The sequence below is a fragment of the Vidua chalybeata genome, chromosome 14 (genome assembly GCF_026979565.1).
Source record: "Vidua chalybeata isolate OUT-0048 chromosome 14, bVidCha1 merged haplotype, whole genome shotgun sequence".
Lineage (NCBI taxonomy): Eukaryota > Metazoa > Chordata > Aves > Passeriformes > Viduidae > Vidua > Vidua chalybeata.
Window position 1 is genome coordinate 14,693,876 of NC_071543.1, and position 16,443 is coordinate 14,710,318.

The 16,443-nt window shown below is 51.5% G+C and overlaps 1 protein-coding gene across 1 annotated transcript in view; it reads right to left on the reverse strand.

Annotated features, from left to right (window-relative positions):
* The window catches only part of LOC128795078 (fibronectin type-III domain-containing protein 3a-like), a 39,600-nt gene extending 37,011 nt beyond the window's left edge, over positions 1-2,589 (reverse strand). Inside the window, exon 1 of the mRNA XM_053955537.1 lies at positions 2,546-2,589. The gene's annotated coding sequence lies outside the window, so the exon portion shown is untranslated. The remainder of the gene's footprint in view (positions 1-2,545) is intronic.
* Between the last annotated feature and the right edge of the window lie 13,854 nt (positions 2,590-16,443).

A 16,443-nucleotide genomic window follows, 5' to 3' on the forward strand; every position in this document is an offset into this window, starting at 1 on the left:
AGAACATTTCTATCCAGACTTGGTGTCAGTGCAACATCAAAGAGAGATGCAGTTTGTGATCAAGGCTTGTGGCAGGAAATGGATTTGTGTAGACAAAGTTATTCTCTCTCAAGGTGAATCCACCAGGAGTTATTGTTTTAAACCATTCTAACATCCAATTCCTCAAAACCACTGAAGAAAAATGAGCGACCAAATCACCACCAAAAATGAGCTGTCCCAAGAGAAGAGCAGGGCAAGGTGGTATTTGTGCACAAGGAGCTGAAGTAATTCCACTGCATTGTCAAAGTGCTGCTTCATTCCAGCTGAAGCCAAGTTTTCCGAAAACTTGCTGCAACAATCCTGAGCTACAGCTGAGTGAATAACTTGTAAGAGCTTGCTCCAGGAGCCGTGTGAGCCATCAGTCCCAGCCCTGTTTATCCACAGGCTTATCCCCACATGGGTTTATCCCCATGAAGGATCCCAAATAGAGATCTGGGATCCAGTGAATTACTTCAGCTCTCTAGAAAATGAGATTTATTTGATCCCAGCTGAGAACAAAAAGATTCCCAGACAACAACAGCACTCCAAAACTTTCCAAGATTTGGAAACAGGAAGGTAAAAAGCCCAGAGAGAGGAGAGTGTAATAGCTGGCTGCCTTTCAACACCCATGATCACACACTGAGCCCTGAGAAAGTCAACATCTTTCCTATTTTACCACCTTATCCTCTTTCACAAATTACATAAACCAAGGGAAGGAATGCGAGTGTGGGAAGCAACTCAGGCTGTGCTTACTTACACAGATACTGAACCAAACACAAAGTACTTTCTTCTACACTGGATCTTAACTCCAAGGTCAATTTATTGGCTTAAAATACAGAGAGGATGCTTCCCTGGTTCAAATGCTAATCTGAGGCTCAGGAAATCTAGATTCAATTCCCTGCCTCACCACATACTTCCTGTGCGACCTTGGGCCATAAATATTTCGGTGCCTCAGTCTTTCCATCTGTGACTGAGACAGTGTTCCCCTATTGAACGGAGTGTTGTAAAGATAAATACATTAGGAAAACATCAGGAATCACAGGCCACAGCCATACATGCAGCGGGCTGTTGGGGAACTTATCTGTGTGTCAATATTCCCAAACGGGCAGCAGGGAAAGCTGCCAATGGAAGGGCTGCCAACGTGAAAAAATTTAACTAGCACAGGACAGAGAGAAGACAAAAGTAGCAGCAGAACGGACAGAAACTGAAATCACAATTACAGAAAATTTCCATCATTCCAACCAAGTTTTGAACAGAAACGAGACTCAGAAACCAGCTGGGCGAGCTGCTGAAGGGAACAAATACACCTGCCATCATTGCATTATTGCCCTGTTTTCAGAGATTATCACACAAAACACTTCCACACTGGAGGTGGCAGAGGGGCTGCTGAGTCTGGGGGCAAAGAATCCCTGGGGACTGTCCCCGAAGGGAAGCACCCGCTGCTGAAATCCCCAGCCCTTTGTGAGACGCATAAACAGGAGCGGGCAGAGAGTGACCCCAGTGGGGTCCCCACTGCCGCTGCCCCAGGGCGGAGAGGGGGACACAGCGGGAAGGGGGAGGGCAAAAGATGGTCACCAGCCAGGCAGGGGCTGACAGGAGTGACCTCCCCCTGCCCCGAGCCCAGGAGGACGCGGGGGAGGTGTCTGGGACCGGAGCTGCGGAGCAGCCAAGGGGAACAACTACAAGGCTACGTGGCATTCGCAGGCAGCGGCTGCCGGGGAGGGAGCACGGGGGGGCGGCCAGGGGGGACCTGGGGGGGACGACTGCACATCGCAGCCCCTCCTGCCCCACGAAGCAGGAGGATAAGGAGAGTTAAGGGAAAGGAGACGGAGAATCTGAGCGCCGGGGAGCGGAGCGGGAACGGGCTGGGGGAAGCGCGACCCGCGGCGCGGGCTGGCATTAACCCCATCCGGGCAGGCTCGGCGGGGAGCCCCCGCTCGGCCCGGCCCCCCCAAGCAGCGGGAGTCCCTTCAGGAGCGGCTCCCCAGAACCCGCGTCCCCCAACCCGCCGGGTCTCCTGGGGGGATGCCCTCACTGCACAGGGCAGCGCACCCGGACTGATCCCGGCCGTCCGTCCCCGACACCGTGAACCCTGCCTGCCCCGCACCCCGGGCACCCCGTGCGCCTCGGGCACTCCAACCCACCCCGGGCACCCCACCCCACCCCATCCCATCCTATCCCAGGCACCCCATCCCACCCCACGTCCTGGGACATCGGATCTCCCTGGATCCTGCCCCCACCTGCCCCTTGCGCCACGTCCACCCCGAAGCTGCCCCGTGGCCCGGGCTGTCCCCCGCCTCAGAACACCCTTCCCGTCCCCGGGGTCCCGCCTGTCCCTCCAGCCGCCCCCGCCCGGCTCCGCGCCGCCTCCCGCCCTCCGCTCCGCGGGGCTCCGCTCCCGGCACTGCCCACCGCGCCCCGGCTGGGCACCGCCGCTCTCAGCCGCCCCGGGGAGCAGCGGAGCCCGGGGAAGGGGTGCTTGGGGAGCGGCCCCCGTCGGTGCCCGTGCGCTCCCGCCGGCACTGACCGTGTGTGCCCCGCGGGCTCCGCCGCTTCAGCGCCCGCCGCCCGCCCGCGCCGCCATCATGGAATGCGCGCACCGCGCTTGCGCCGCCGCCGGCCGGCCGGGGGCGGGCGGGCGCGCCAACCACAGCCCGCGTGGATCCGCGGCTCCCGGACACCGCGCCCGCCGAAAGCTGCGCGGGGGGGCGGCCCCGGCGGGCCGCGGTGGTGGCACCTGGGGGCGGGTGACCTGTCCGGACACTGTCTGTCCCTGCCGGACACCGCCCGCCACCCCCGGGCACTGTCCCCTGGACACTGTCTGTCCCTGCCGCACACCGCCCGCCACCCCGGGCACTGTGCCCTGGGCACTGTCTGTCCCTGCCGGACACCGCCCGCCACTGTCCCCTGGGCACTGTCTGTCCCCCTTGGCCAATGTCACCGCCAGGCACTGTTTGTCACCCCAGTGCTCCGCCTGTGTCACCAAACCGTGTCCCGCCCCCCTCGGGGGTCTCCCGTCTCTGTCCCCCCCGTGCCACGACAAGGAGCAGTGGGAGGTTGCCCACTTTGTACAATCTGGGGGGGTCACAGCGCGTCCCTGACCCCAAAACTGTGTCATGCCACAACAAGCTTTAATGGTGACAGCGTGAAAGCGAGGGGACGATCCCGACTGAGCGGGCAAAGAGAAGAGGAAGGAGAGGTTTCCTCGCTGGTCGTGCCAGGGGAGGTTTAGTTGGATATTAGGGAAGATTTCCTCATGGAAGGCGTTGTCCGGCGCTGGCACGGGCTGTGCGGGACACCCATCCTGCAGAGAGCCCATCCCTGCAGGCATCCAAGATCCCTGCGCATGTGGCACTTGGGGACACGGGTTAGTGGTGGCCTTGGCGGTGCTGGGGAATGGTTGGACTCAGTGGTCTTGGGGGTCTTTTTCTAAGCTGAATATTCCTGTTATTCCACGATCCTGCAGCTCCATTCCCATGTTCAGCCTCGGAGCATCCCAAGCCCTGCTGCAAAGAGGATCAAGGGCAAGGGTTGAAAAAAAGCCCTCCTGGGCTGCAGAGCCCCTCTGGCACATCCATTTTTTTTTTTTTCCCTGGCAAATAATGTACCAATAAATCTTACACTCTTCACTTTATTTCCACCAGGAAGTTTACACCAATATATTTCCATTAATGTGTTTTTAAAAATGTGCCTCAAACTTGCTTAAAGCAGTGATTTCGGAGATATTCTGAGTGCAATTCAGCTCCATGTGGATGTAAAATAAATGTGACAGCTGTGCTTTTATACAAACCCCACTAAACTGTGGATCACAGCAGAAAAAGGTCACACTTGACATTTATATGCAATATAATAAATGTGTATATATTATCTATAAAATAGACATAGAAAGACTAACCTTTTAAAATGAATGGGCTTGTGTTTACCCCCAGCTTGATCTTAGATGTGTTCATAATGAATATAGAAAATGTTATGATGAATAGAAGAAATTGTTCCTTAATGTCAGAGAATTTCTCTCTGGAGAATGCTGGAAGGGGTTGATTTGCCAGAAAGAACACCCTGTGCTGGACAGGACTAAAACAAATTCCCATCCATCTTTTTAAACAATCAGGTCCTGGTAAGAAAGGACAGAAGAGGTGGTGGCTGCTGAGTTTTTAAGCAATTAATAGGTTACCTTGTTAAATAAAGGTCAAAACAACTCTCAGAGTAACTTTACCATTAATTTTACTCATATAGGCCCATAAAATTGTGAATATATTCCCTTTGAATTGGGAGCAAACAGTGAAAGAACATAAAATCTGTTGCATCTGAAAAGCAAAATTTTATCGCTGAATCCACAGCAAATTCCAGGTGGAAAAGGCAGGAGAAACCTTTTCCTGTTAACAAGATAATTGGTAAAAATCTCTGCACTGAAATTTCTCTCCTTTCTACCCCTTCCACAAGTTTTCCTGCACACGTGTGACTCCTGGCCTGATTCTTTTCCCTGTGGAATAGTCTGGATCAGCACAGCCTGTGTTTTATTATGGTTGATAAGAAACTATAAATTTGCCTATAAACTAGATTGAAACCTTCAGACAAAGATTTAGGGGAAAAGGAATCTGCTCCTTTGTTTTGAGTCTCACCATGCTTTTGTCTCTGATATTAAACTTGGAATTTCACTGATGACACCAAATGGAATTCTTTCATCCCAGCTCCCGTTCAAGTCTGGGAACACCTCGGGAAAGGTGGAAGACCAGAGCAGCACAGGAATCAGTGAGTGCAGACCTGCTTTAGGAACAAAAAGTTGGTTAATAATTTCACCTTTGAGAGAATTCCTGGAATCTTCAGCACTCCAACTCAGGAATCTTAGAACTCCACAGGCTCCACCTAATCAGCAGTGCCCTGGGGATTTCATGCTGAAGTGAAATATTTGGGCTTAGTTTTTGGGAGATCTCCTGCAAGTGACCCACCAGATGGGATTTGGAAATCTGAAGCACTCTGCACCAAGTGAACTTTGCTGCTGAAAGCAGAGATTCAAGGACTGTTTTGACTTCCCAGGCTCGGTATTTATCCACTGCCAGCTAAACCTCACACGTTGTGACTAGTGGTGGCTGTGATCCCCCGTGGTGATGCCCTGTGCCCGATATCCAGAATAAAGGAGGTCCTTGGGAGGGAATGCTGAGCATTCTTTGCTCTGAAAGCTCCTGGACCCCCCACCCCAGCTTTGATAAGACAAGAATTCCTTTGTGGGTAATAATGCAGTGCAGAAAAATCCTTTTCCCTTAAATCAATTTTTTTCTCCTTAAATTTCCATTTAAAATGCATCTTCTATCCAAACAAGGTCATTCCAGCAACGTGGTGGAGGAACTCCTGGGGTCACAGCTCGTTCCCACTGAGCCTCGGGGTGAAAGATCTCAAAGCTGCCCACACCCCACAGGCTCCAGGGCTCCTTTCAAAATCCAAGTGCCACAGCTATTCCCACACCGTGGAAAAGAAATGACCCAATGTTTGCTGCCTACACCCAGCATGACAGGGAGGGAAAGCTGTTTTTTTACAGCTGGAACTGGAAAGGGAGGTGAGGCTGGAGGCAGAGGCGGGATGTTCCAGACGGAAAAGCCGCACGGGAGGAATATTTGGCGTGAGGAACACGGTGACCAAACTGCCTGGGAGGAAGGTCTGATTAAATGGGTCAGGAATTACATGGAACAAAGCTGAGGGCAGCTTTAACTCTATTTTGAAATTCCTGGAGAGCCACAAGGACCGTGCGAGGACAGCGGGTTGCACACACGGAGGCAGCGAGTGGATGGGCACAAGTTGGATTTTGAGGAAATTTTTGTCTGTCCTTTCAGTCTGGAGAGGAAGAGGACACTGGGTTGGGGGTGGATCCAGGCCTGGGAAAGAGGAATTAAAAATAGCAGAATATAACATCAAAGAACACTTGGCAAAAGGAAAGGGAAAGAGAAAAGAAATGGGAAGTGGAACTGAGTCAGGAGGGAGGAAAGAGAGGAAATGGGAAGAAATCTGGGCTTATAAAGGAAGGGCAGGCTCTGAAATGGAAAAAAAATGGCAAAGAGGGGAATTGAGGAGAGTCTGCCTTAACAAAACAATGGCAAAAAGCAGTGCCAAAAGCATGCTCATTCTCCCACTAGAAAATTTGGAATTGCAATTTCAGTTTTTTAATTTGCTGATTCAACAGCCTTAGGTGAGTTAATAAAAATAAAGGGGCAGGGGGAAAGAAAAATATTAAAGAAATTGAAAAGAAAACCCTTTGATGGAGAGGGGAGAAAAGAAAGATAAGAGGAATATTGCAGTTACAACATACCCCAGTCTGAACAGGGGTTGGGGAGCTTGAATTACAAAAACCTGGATGCACACCCCCCCTCCACGCCAACACCCCACTTATCAGGGGGATTAGCAGCCATCCTGGAGTTTCAGTTCCAGCCCATTATAAAAATGTTTGTTTTTCCATCCTTGGACTACAATAATAACGATTCTGGTTATTTGAACTCGTGTCCAGCAAAGCCTCCCCTCTCCTGCCTTGGCTGGGAGCTGCGAGCGCGGGCTTGGAACGCATTCCCTTGGTTTTGCCTGGCTCCACACAAACTCCTGCTGCCTGCACTCCAGGAGGGAGAGGAGCAGGACAGCCTGGCAAACAAACTTCCCTCCAGCAGCACTTTGCTGGGAGCTGTGCTGGGATCTGCAGGAGTAAACAGCCGTGCTGGAGCAGATTTTGCAGCCGTGTGCGCTGGCACCGCTCCTTCCACACCCGGAGCGTTTTCTCCAGCTGTGGGATCAAACCAGCGCTCTGGGCTGTGGGTTTGGAGGGCAGCACAATGGGAAAAGCCCGGAGGGCATCGGGAGAGGGGGTTTTCCTCAAAGGTCACACGCCTGCTCCTCTGCAGGATGAGGTGCCCTCATCCCTGTTCCACAGAGTCGCAGCATCCCGGGATGGTTTGGGTGGGAAGGGACCTTAAAACCCATCCAGTTCCACCCCCTGCCAATGGCAGGGACACCTTCCACTCTCACAAGTTGTTCCAAGCCCCATCCAACTGGTGTTCCTTTGATGTTGAACCACAGAAGCAAATCAACACGAGCAGAAATGCTTTAGGGTTATGAAACACCCACTAAACAAACAGGTGACACTGGAAGAGGCACAGGGTGGTACCAGCACCGGTGACCACTCACTGAAATCGAGTCATTTGAATTGAAGAAATTGCACCAAGTTTGGAGGTTTTCTTCTGGGATCAGTAATATTTTCAGAACTCTCTGCCCTCTCGGTGATTTTCAGTCCTGCTTCAGTTCTGGTGGTGCCTTATAGCAAAAAAAGAGACGTGTGAAGAAGAAAATGCAGGTGTTTGTGTGAGTATGGACAGGCCAGCATGGAAGGCAGGGAAGCCTGGCAGGGGGTGGCAATGCAGGTGGACACCACATTTTGCTGTCTGTGCTTCTTTCTCCAAGCAGGACCCAGAACCCCCCAAGAACCCTCGCTCCAAACCAGGAACTCCTGGCACAGACCTGCTCCCATAAAACCCCCCTGAACATCAGCCCCGAATCCACAAACCTGCTGGCACAAAGTCACCATAAAAACCAAACCAAAAGCCCTCTGCAGCCCACAACAAACACTGCTGGTGTTTATGGCTGCTGGAGGTGGCGAGGGATGAAGTTCAGCGCTGGGGAACACCTGGTTTATGATCCCTTCACTCGTTATGTGGCAGAGCCCACGAGCAAACACTGCATGTCCTGACCTCGAGCTGCTTCCACACCTCCCTCTGCCCCATCCTGCAGGCTGCAAGCACAACAGGGGCTGCTTGGAAAAGGGAATTAAAACCTGGCCCACTGAAGATCTTTCTGTGAGCAGGGAGGAAAAGCTGAGCTCGCCCTCATCCCTCTCCTGTACAGGAGGGAGGGCTGGAGCTCCCACCTTGCCACTGGATACCTGTAAATGGTAAAAGCCTGGAGCCGGGAAGTTGCTCCTCACTCCTCTCAGCCCCAGTCTGGAGCTGCTGTCACCACCATGTGAGGAGAAGGCTGTGGAACACCTGCCTGGTCTCTCCCACCTTCTGCAAGGTCTTTCTGCTCCGTTTCTCCTCAGTTTATTCAGCAAGGGCCCTGATAGGAATCAAACATCTCATTTCAGTCCAGTTCCAACCACTGGCTCTGTTTAGCCATAAATCTATAACTCTTGCCCCAAGCCAAGAAGCAAACAAGACAGAAAAAAAAACCCAAATCCAAACAGGCTGAAGAACTCTTGCCTCAAGAAATTGTTGGGAACAGGCAGGTCCAAGCAGAGGCCTTGGGAAGCAACGCTGGGGCTTCTGCTCCAGAGCAGAATATTCAGCTGGGGAAAACAGGATCTGCTTGTGGGATGGAGCCCATCCTGCCTCCCTCCCTGGTGCTGCAGCATCCCCGGAGCCCAGGGAAGGTGCAGCAGCCGTGTCAGCAGGGCAAGGCTCAGGAGCAGGAGCAGAGCTGCTGCCAGCTGGGCACAGGGACAGTTCTCCAGCTGGCCCGGTCACAGCACAGCAGGGCTGGGTCAGGTCTGGTGACCCACACCTGGGAGTGTGCTCACAGTTCCAAGGAAATCAAAACAACCAACATTTAAACATGTTAGATTGGAGATTCTCGTCCTTGCTCTGGTGATGAAAGAAGGAAGCCAAAATAAGTTCATTTATAAGATTCTTCTAAATCAGAGTGAAGCTGTTTAACAAACCATCTCTAATGTGCTTTCCTGCTGCTCTGCATGAAGAGAACATTTCCAGGATGCTGCAGAAGCACCTGAATCCTGTGTTTTTATCCCAAAGAGGAGATTTCACTCCCTGGGCTGGGCAGGGGCTCATTTCCCTGCATGGAATTCGGCTGAGAAAGGTCTTTGGCGAGCAGAACAGGCACCAGAGCCAATGTCTGGAAAACAGAGAGGAGGGGAAGGACAAAAAAAAAAAAAAAAAAAAAAAAAAAAAAAGGAAGAAAGCAAGCAGAATAAATCTGAATTGTAACAAAATTACAGCCTGTATTGAAATCTCCACATTTGGAACTGATTTTTTTTTTCCCATCAGACAAAAGGCTGAGTTTAGTTGTTGAAACGCTGATCTCTTTTTTAACTTGTTCTGAAGGGCACATCCAGGGGAGCTGCAGGTGAACCCTGAGCAGTGGAGGACTGATAAAACCTGAAATATTCCTGTGTCAGGTGTAATGTGATGCTCATCCCTTTGTTTGGGCTGTTTCCTTCCTGCTGGGCACTTGGAGCAGGTTTCCTACCTTTCCACAGGTTCACTTGTTTTTCTGGCTGCTGCCCTTGTTTTAACTGCCCCCACCTCACTTTTAGGGCATGAAAACCCTTTTCCCTTCACATTGGCACCAAAATTTCCCTGTGCACAGGAGGCTGAGAGTGCTGGAAGCTGCAGCACCTTTGGGAAAAGCTGCCCGTGCTCCCTGATCTCCCTGCTCCCTGTCCACATGGGACTTCAATTGTTTCACTCCAGTTCTCCATTGTCTCTCTTCAGAGCTCTATTTCTTTCCTATCTGGCATTTTCCTCCCTGTCCCCAAACAACCTCTTTTACTTGCTCTCTCCTACAATAAGCCCATTCCTCGTGATTGTTTCCATTCCCTTTTTTTTTTTGTTGTTGTTTTATTTTTAATTTTTCACTTGATGGAGGCCTGGGGGCCCCTGCTCTGTGCTGGGGTCTCCTCTTACAGCCACAAGTCCCCTTCCCATGGGGTGGGTGTCCTCAGCACTGCAGAAGGGACTCTGCCCACCCCAATGAGCATTTTCTATCTGATAGATTTCATATCAGTGCACAGCTAAGAATTAGGTCTGGGATGCAAATAAGAAGCAGCCACATGGCATGAGGCACTCGGGAGCACTTCAGGCTAAAGAGGAAAAAAAAAAAAAAAAAACCAACCCACCCAGCAAAAGGCAGAGATGCAGCTGTGAAGAATTCAAATATTGGCTCCTCCAGGAAACCTCCACGTTGTATCCATTACTGAAATCTTCTTATTTGTTTGGGGCTAATGATCTCCAGTTTGAGATTGGCATGGATCTGGTTTCCCATCCTCAGAGGGAAGGTCCAAGCACTGATATTCCATGGGAGGTGGTGGCACAAGGAGCAATCCTCAGCTGGCAGAGCAGATCTCTGGGAGAGAACCTGCAAGTGGAATTATCGAGGACACTTTAGGAGAGAAAGCAGAACAAAACCCCAAACTGGCCCCTTCCCACCTTCCCCACTTTCTCTTGCTGTGAAAAAATCCTCCTTGCTGCTTTCCCTGCTGCTGTGCCTGGTGCTGGAGGCTGCTGGGAGTGGGGAATTTCAGGGAGCCCTTGCAAAGGCTCTGCTCCAGGAGTGCTGGCTTTGCCATTTCCCTGCTCTGGAAAAGGGGCTGGTGGCTCCAGAGGCTGCAGATGAGGCCTGGAGCAGCTGCCAGCTGAGCTCATCCATGGGGATTGGGATTGATGTGGGGATTGATGTCTGTGACGCTCCAGCAGTGAATTTTCCAGTCACTGTGAGAAAAGCAGAAGGAATAAAGAGGGCTGGAAGCAGAGTGACATTTCCTGGGATGTGCCTTGGGGCTGTCTCTGCAGGGCAATGCTCCTGGTCACCACCCCTAGTGCTCACCCTGAGCTGGTGGTGAGCTCAGGATGAACTTTTCTGCTGGAAAAGGTGGTGGAGAATGGCCTGGTGCTCCAGCATCAATCCCTGCCCCTCTGCCCCACTGACACACCAGGAATAAATCGCTTTCCGCTTGCCAGGGCAGTCAGGAGTCCCCACTTGTTAGGGGTGAGATAAGGGGTGAGATAAGCACGACAGGATGAGGATGGATTTGTGTTAGAGCTGTGAGAGGGGGCTGAGCAGCTCCTGTGTGCCAGGAAGGGCTTTGGGACCCCTGATCCTCCTCTGCCTTGGAGAGGATTGGAGTGGCTGAACCCCAGCAGTGGCATTGCCCCATTCCCACCTCCTGAGACCAAGTGTTTGAGGCACCTCCTTCAATAAAAACCTTGGAATGTCTCTCTTTGGTCTTTATCATGCTCAGCATTTCTACTGGAGCCGAGGGAAAGCTTCCAGATATGGAATATTTGTACCTGTGAGTGGCCTCCTGTGACCAGTCACCCTGCAGAGCCACCAAATCCTTCCCCCAGTGACCTTGGTGGCCTCGGTGTCTGTTCCAGCAGTTTCTCCAAAAACAAACACACGTTTTGAGAGAACTACAGGACCCTTGTTTCATAAAGAAATGAAGCAATGTCCTTTTCACTTCCCCTCTTTGCTGTTACTTCATCTTTTCTCCCCCAGCGGTGCCGGCAGCGTCCTCGGGCAGCGCGTGTGGGACATGCGCAGGGCTGGCCTTTTGTCACGGCGTCACTCAAGGAGCTCTGTTAATCCCTGCTCTTATCAAAGGTTACTGGGCTTGAAAATCCTCCTTCTGATGGATAAAATGCTGTCAGTGCCTCCTCAGGGGGCCCTGACCCCTTTAGCTTTGGGAGAGGGGACAGAAAATGTCTCACCAACATCAGGGTCTTGCTCAGCACTGCCTTTTCACCGCTGCCCCTGGTCTTCTTATTTATGTATTTCTATATAAAATCCAGCAAAAACATTCAATAAAAGTCTTTACATATAGATGCCTCCATCCAAAAGGAGTTGAAACTGTGTTTGTGTGAGCTGGGATGGCAAAGGTGATGCTCTCCTGTGGTGTTGCTGCACTGAACTTAAGGAAAAGCCCCTGAAGTTTAACATAAAGTAGAAAGAAACAAAAATATTCCCCAATTTACTATTTTCTAACAGCCCCAAATGTCCTCCCTCTCCCTACAACTCCTGCAGTTTGTATTGACATAATCCTTGTAGTTTGGATAAAGAGCTGGTATTCTGTAGAAATTTCAATTTTCCAGGGAAAGCAGGGACTGAAGAATTTACATATTTTTTCTTGTAACATTTGGGGTTGAAACTTCAGCTTTAACTTTTTGTTATCACTCTCCATGGTTCATGGAAGAACAGTATTCTCCTGGCTGTGTTGTTTTGCTAGATTTGATAGCTAATAAACCATATTTCTACTTTTCCCAACTTCCTTCTCAGAGTCAGTTTAGCCACGAATTGTGCCCCTCTCTGAGCATGAAGTGTAAGAGCTGCCTCCTCCTCCAGCAGTCCTTGCTGGAGCACAGTTGTTTCAGAGGAACATCCAGTAGAAATAAACAGGGAAAAATCAAAATATACAGCTCTGCTGAGGGGTCAGTGCTGGTGGAGGAGGCCACGAGCTCAGGCACCTCTGGAAGCCGTGGAGGCTGTGCCTGAGTTTACATAAACTCACTGCAATATTGGACATTTGCTGGGGTTGTTTCACCTGCAGAATTCCCACCATGGGATAGAGTTATCATAATTAGACATTTAATTTGAGTTGAATCATTGGTGCCACTCTCTGTCGCTCTGGAGGCTCCTGCTCAGCACTGCCCAGTGGCTCCAGTGTCCTCTGCCACGTGCAGATGCACCAGGGACATTTGCTGACCCTCAGAACAACCTCGGATTCTATTGATTACTTTTAGTTTTAATTACAGTGGCAGCAAGCTCGACCATCAGCTGGTGTTAGTGGCACAATTTGGACCTGAACAGATAGATCCCAGGAGGATCTACCCCAGGAGCTGAGGATGTGCAGGACTGTCCCCCAGGGCTTTGACATCCGTTCCTCAGCACCTCTGTTTCATTAGTTCACATCCTTGAGGGCTCTTTTTCCTCCCACAGGATGTGATTAACCCTGACTGGAGTCACCACACTGCATCCCGAGAGGAAAATCCACCTGAGCTCAGCCTCTGCCCACCTCGAGTCCTGCCCAGCCTGGGACTCCTCGGGCACGGCTCGGGAATCTGCCCTGGGACACGCCTGGGCCACCTCAGCTCTGGGGCTGGGCTGCCCTCCCCGAGGGCTCTCAGCCCTGCTCCAGTCTCTCCTCTGGAGCTGGGGACCACAAGCCCTTCCCCAGAGGTGAGGATGCTGCTCCAGGTTTGTAGGGAAGCTGCTGCCCTGCCCTGCCCTTCCCACCTGGGTACCAGGAAATGAGGAGGAGCCCAGAGCAGCTCTGGAGTCCTGTGAACTCTGGCCCGGTGATTCAGGGTGATGGAGGACATGGGGAGTGTGACAGGGGATGCTGCTGACAGGAGGCAGTGGCTCAAGGCCAGTTTGGGGAAACTTTTCATTCCATTTTCCTTGAAAATTCGCAGTGAAAGGTCAGCGCAGCATTTTCCAGCCCTCGCTCACGTAAGCAGCTTCCTGCCATGAGTAACGTGGGGAGGACAGGGCAGAGAGAAGGGGCTGTCTCAGGGTTACTCAGAAAGGAAATAAAGCCTCTCTGATTCTGGGACAGATGCAATTCTAACAGTCCAGCCACAGGCTGCCTTTTGCAATAACTGCTCCCAAACCCAGAGTCAGCCCTTTGCAGCCTTCTGGGTTGGTCAGGCAAAACACCTGCAGGAACCTCCTGTCCCGAGTGTCCCCACAGCAGGGACATGGGGACACTCCTGTCCTGATTGTCCTCACAGCAGGGACATGGGGACACTCCTGTCCTGATTGTCCTCACAGCAGGGACATGGTGACACTCCTGTCCTGATTGTCCCCACAGCAGGGACATGGGGACATTCTGCTTCTTGTCCTTGAACCCTCCAGGTGTTACTGGGGGGCTCAGGGGCTGTGGGGATCCTTCAGAGTCATACAATACCCCAAAAATCCCACCCTGTGCATCCCTGGGAGCATTGTCCAAACCCTCCTGGAGCTCTGGCAGCCTTGGGGCTGTGACCATTCCCTGGGGAGCCTTTTCAGTGACTGACACCCTCTGGGGGAAGAATCTTTTCCTAAAATCCAGCCTGACCCTCCCCTGACACAGCTTCAGCCATTCCCTGGGTCCTGTCCCTGTCACAAGGAGCAGAGATTGGAGCTGCCCCTCAGGAGGAGCTGCAGCTCCTGAGGAGTCTCCCCTGTGTCCTCTCTCCTCCAGACTGAACAACCCAAGTGACCTCAGCCTTGCTGATATGAAACTCAAGCAGATCACCAGGGAGTTGTGCTCCTCGCAAATAAAGGGATTTTAACAGGCCAAACCCAAACCAAACTCTGTTTAGTCCTTGCCTGCCCCAGCAGAGACCTGCAGCAGTGGTCCTGCACTTGGAGCTTTTATTAATGATCAAAAATGTGGGGTTTTGCTGCCTCGTTCCTTCTATCCCTCCCAACCTGGTGAAGATCCACCAGGAATGTATTTATTGACCGAACAAAGGGCCCTTGCATTGCTCCCAGGGCAGCCTGGCTTCCTCTGAAGCGTAAGAAACCACACTGACAAGAACAAAACAGGCACATTTCCCCCTCCAGTGAAGCCTGCAAATATTCCAAAGAGTTGTTTGTACATGCAGCCCCTGGCAGGGCTGGAATTAAGAGTTTGGGAGAAGCAGGGTTGAGTTCCCAACCTTGCTGGTCCCAAGAGGGATTTGTAACCCCAAGCGTCAGGCTGGGGTTTGCTTTCAGGAATGTTTCTAAGAGATTTTATTGCTTTCAGGAATGTTTCTAAGAGATTTTGGTGCTGATGGTATTTCAAAATCTGATGGGTTTTCCTTCATTTTTGCTCCTTAATTTTTTCCCCTGGTAATCAGGTCATAGCTTGTGTAGGAGAAGGATAAAGAGCCTGGTGTTCTCCCTCCTGCCATTGGGAGAAGTCCCTTTCTTAATGTCAGACCAGAGTGGAAATTGGGCAAAAATGCTAATTTAAGGTTCAGCTTGAGAATTAACTGCTGCTTAAGGGACCCAGAGCTTCTCAGTGCACAGATCCCTGGGGAATCCAGCCAGTGGGAATGGATTGAGCCCCTCCAGCCCCAAAATTCATGCCTAGGGATGGGGAGGGCCAGGAGGCACCATGCTCGAAGCAGGAATGAGAGGAAATCTCTCTTTATTGCCAGTGCTTGGACTTTATTACTCATTAAACTGAAGGGCTGCTGGCTTCTCACATCCTGCAGGAGTTTTATGGGAAAGCAGTTTATGGAATTAGGGTGAGCATGTCCCGTGTGCAGTTTCTGATCTCCCCAGCTGTGCCTGTGTGGCAGCTCCCTTTCCTTTGGTGGGAGACAGGCAGGACCATTCCATTCCCACATGGATAACCAGTTTCTTGCAGAGCTTTTCACGCACAGCTGTGCTGGTTTGGTCAGAAATAACCCTCCCAGACACACCTGGGCCAAACTGGCACGAGGAGGTGATGCCCAAGGGCTGTACTCACCACCAGCTCCCAGTGGAAGCTCTGCAGGTCCATACAGTCATCCTATGGAAAAAGTCATCATGGAACAGTCATCCTATGGAAAATCAGCGGGTTTTAGGCAAACTCGAGAGTGCAGTTGGAGCCCAAGGCAGGAGGAGGGTACTGGGTCCTTCCCAGCTGGAGCATCCATCCTGAGAAATAGGAAAAACCAAAAGGAAGGCAGAGAGGGGAAACCCAAAGATTGTGAAATAAAATACAGGCAGGGGTGGGAGGGGAGGAACGAAGGGGTCAACACCAGAGGAAACAGGACAATGACAGGAGAGGAACTGGGACTGGACTAAATGAAAAGAGGAAACCTCGGCAGCCACAGGCGGCAGCTCCGGGAAGGGCTCAGCACTAGGGGACACCATTGGACCAGAAACTGCAGCAGAAAACAGCCCCGTTTCAAGCAAAAACCCAACCCACTCACTTTCGTTTTCTCTGCGTCTCTGTCACCGCGCCAGGGTGACGCTCGGTCCCCAACTCCCAGCTCCGGACACGTTGCACAGCCCCAAAAACCACCGCAGCTCCTAACTTGCCCCATCCCAGTAACAATCCCTGTTTCTCTGCACAGCTTTCCCTCCAGGTTCCTATTCCTGTTCAAAACCTGCCCGGGATTTGCTGCCAGGGTGGCGCTTTGCTGTGTCCACAGGGCAAAGGCACACGCAGGGACACTGTCACCTGGAGCTGATGGCAAAGTCCCTCCTCACCCCTCTGGGCTGAGCTTTATACACCCCCCTGCAGACCCTGCAGCTGCTCTGGGGAAATCCAAGGAGAAAACATTCCCAGCAGACTTTTCCGTGCATTTGTGATGTGTGACCACACAGAACAGACAAAAATCCCGCTCACCAAGAGCATCCCTGTCCCTCCAGCTGTCTTCCCAGCATGTTCCATCTGTAAGTCCCAATTTATCCATGTTCCAGATGCTTTTTGTTGGGCTGCTCCACCACTGCAGGGTCTACCAAGACCACCAGAATTATTTTGGCTCCAACAGGTCCCCAAACAGCAGCTCCAGGTGGTGGCTGAATCCTGGGAATTTGGGCTACAGCAAAGTTCAGTTTGGCTGGAGCAAAATAACTCCCCCAACATCTCAGCAACATCTGTGCTGCTCTAAATATTTGTTACACCATTATAAATTATTATTATTAAGCAAATATTACACTCTGGTGCTATGTGCAAATAAAGTTTTATTGTAGGGAAGAAGA